This window comes from Anastrepha obliqua, chromosome 2 (assembly GCF_027943255.1).
Source record: "Anastrepha obliqua isolate idAnaObli1 chromosome 2, idAnaObli1_1.0, whole genome shotgun sequence".
Classification (NCBI taxonomy): Eukaryota; Metazoa; Arthropoda; class Insecta; order Diptera; family Tephritidae; genus Anastrepha; species Anastrepha obliqua.
The window spans coordinates 58944466-58947907 of NC_072893.1; positions in this window are offsets into that span (position 1 = coordinate 58944466).

Consider the following 3442-nt stretch of genomic DNA (forward strand, 5'->3'; position numbering starts at 1 on the left):
TGAGAATAGGAGTGAAACTCGCGTAGTATTATGTCGGACTCACTCACATTGAAAATTTTTCTCAGTCTACACAAAAGCGTCTGCGAGCTTAATCTACGTCGTTATCATGTCAGTCGGGTCTACGTTATTGAAACGGGTAGGTGATTAGCCTGATGCCGGAGGTGGTTATTAAATAACACAATTTGCTAAATGAGTTCAACTTTGGTCGCGAACCATATGAAAATAAAAAATACTTAAAATAGACTACGAAAATAGTGGATCTGGACTTTTCTCAAAATTCTGAATATTTTTTTTTTGGTAAGGGAAAAGTATTCTCATCTAAGAACAGAGAACTGTTTGAGCGTGGAGCTCCCACATGTCTAGCTACCCAGAGATGATATCACTAAGGTTATAAAATATGAGAAGAAATTCAGGAGAAGTTGCGGATGCATTGGCTAGGAAGGCCTTGAACTAATCCCTTTCTTACCATGGGATAACCCACCATCAATGAGGAACTTAGTGAAAAGGTAGTTAGTGTTGTGCGAGGTGGCTTCACATGCCGGACATGTGTTTAGTATGTCGGGGTCGATTCTGGAAAAGTAGGAGTTTAACCTGCTACAGTATCCAGAACGTAATTGCACCAGTGTTACGAGGGTCTCACGGGGAAGCTGGAGCTCTTCATCTGCTGTAGGTCGTGGTTGGACTCCGAAGACGGCGTTCGGGGTTCGGGAGCTTAAAAAGGTGATAAGAGTCTTCCAATGAATATCGTTAATTGTCTGTCTGTACACTGTCCGATCTAGTAGTGCTCGGTCTGTTTTGTCCTGGATCTTGTCCGCGTAGTTGAGGAGGGGCGTCCTGACTTGGCTGGGAGGTGGCTCTGGCTCAAGCAGGTGTCTGCATGAATGGGTCCTGCGGTAACACCCTAACAGGAATTGCTTTGCAGTTTATTATGCTCCTTTATAGGCCCATATGCCTCGTGATGTAGATGTTGAAGTGGGGAAATCAGAAGATATCCTGTCGCAGTCCTAATGGCAGAGTTTTGACAAGTTTGTAGCTTCGTCCACTGCGAATAACTAGTTCCAGGCCACCAGATGGGCGCAGCATAGTTTAATACCTCTATTGGGTCTCTCTATCCAATTGTCCTTCTAGGCTATGTTGCGATTATTTTTATTATTATTAGTTGCTATCGCGCCGGCTTGGGCACATAGTGCCGAACTGTGCTACCATGGTTCACTTAATTAAGGCGGTCGCCGTAGCCGAATGGGTTGGTGCGTGATTACCATTCGAAATTCACAGAGAGAACGTTGGTTCGAATCTCGGTGAAACACCAAAATTAAGAAAAACATCTGCCGTCCGGAGTCGGCTTGAAACTGTAGGTCCCTCCATTTGTGGAGCAACATCAAGACGCACACCACAAGTAGGAGGAGGAGATCGGCCAAACACCCAAAAAGGGTGTACGCGCCAATTATAACAGATTTTGCCGTCTTTATTACTATTAAAAAAATTTAAAGCATTCGTTCCTTATCCTAAGTTGGCCTTGTCTTACAAGCATCTAACTGACTGACAGCGAGCTTTTTCTTAAAATTCGGATATTGCTTGTTTATACAGGGCCATCGAGGTAAATCCGGAAAACATTTCGAAAGCTCTGAAGCAGTAGCGTTAAGTCTAAAACCGCTGATAAAGGGACATATTTTTAGTGTATTGTTTCCTGATTGACATTGGAGTGCCGGAGTAAGTGCTAGTCAAATGATGAGTCGAGAGCAGGACAGAAGAGCTGCGATACTAGAGTCACTTCGCGCCGGAAAAAGCCCTAAAGAGATAATTGAGTGGTTTGGCTACAAAAAACGCAACCCTGGATGGACCGCGTGGCTGCTGGAAGAGAATATATGTTTCAGCAGGACTCCGCACCTGCTCACAAGGCAAAGAAGACTCAGGCTTGGCTCCAGAACAACCTACCCTACCACTGGTCACCAGATTTTTGGCCACCTTCAAGCCCTGATTGCAATCCTCTTGATTATTACGTGTGGGGCACAGTTGAAGCAAAAGTTAACGCGAAGCCTCACAACACTAAGGACGCTCTGAAGACAACCATTGAGGAAGTGATGACCACAATGAACAAAGAGGAGGTAGCTCGCGCATGTGGGCGCTTCAGGTGCCGGCTGGAGCAGGTAATTGCACGAGATGGAGGTTACATTGAATAATTTTCAACTATGATATGTGTACTCACTTTATACAAAGTTAAGTGCAAATAAAATTATTTTTGAGTAAATATCCAATAATTTTGTTTTTAAGTTCAACATTCTGGATTTACCTCGACGGCCTTTTTTGAAAAAAAAAAAAACGATCTTGAAGGTAAGTTTGTATGGGCTAAATCGGCCATAACCTTCTATTTCTTCTTGATTGGCACGATATCCGCTTACGCGATTTTGGCCGAGTTTAACTAAGTTTAACAGTCGTTTCTTTCTCGTACTAACCGTTGCCAGTTGGACACACCAAGTGAAGCCAAGTCCTTCCCCGCCTGATCTTTCCAACGCAGAAGAGGCTTTTTTCTTCCCTTGCTACCACCAGCTGGTATCGCATCGAATACTTTCAGAGCCAGAGCGTTTATATCCATTTGAACGATGTGACTTAGCTAACGAAGGCGCTATGCTATGTCTATGTCGACGTAAAGCTCATACAGCTCCAAAAATCTTTCACATAATCTTTCTCTCAAATACTCCAAAAGATATAAGGGACATAATCTACTATATACAATTTTTCAAAACTGTAAATATAATATATGCAATTCAAAAACCATGCGGGGAATGCTGCTGGCGTGACAGACCTTGGTCAGATATAAATCCGGGTCGTCCCACCAATGTAGAACCTACTGTCCTGGTAACGTGCCTGATATACAAGGGGAAGTCCAAAATAAACAAGACTAAACTAAAATAGAAACGACAGGAGCTTTGTTCTCATAACTTCGTTATTTTATTGAAAATAGTCCCCCCTGGCCTCGCGCGATCTAAAAGCTTTTCGAAAGAGTGTGTAAGGTCATTGACCGGAATGTCTTTCAGAATGTCGGTATAAACACGATTTTTTGGATGGTGGCTCGTCTGGGGCATTCTATTCGGTACTTTGACGCTTAGTGTTAGGTTCATGTTGGAAACATCACGTTTCATCACCAGTTACAATGTTGTAAAGGAAGTTATTGTGTTTTCTCGCCTCTTTAATGAGGTCTTTCGAATGTTGAATTCAGAGCAAGTTTTGGTCCTCAGTCAACTTGTGCGGAATGAAACGTGCACAGACCTTTAGTAAGCCGAAATCATGAGTTAAAAAGCGATAAATCGATGTTTTGGAGATATTCAACTCCCATTCCATGAATTTCAACGATGATTTTGGTTAATTTTTGATAAATTTACGAAAAATTTCGATAGATTCAATAGAACAAAACCATTGCCCCCATTTCCCAGATGAAGTATAC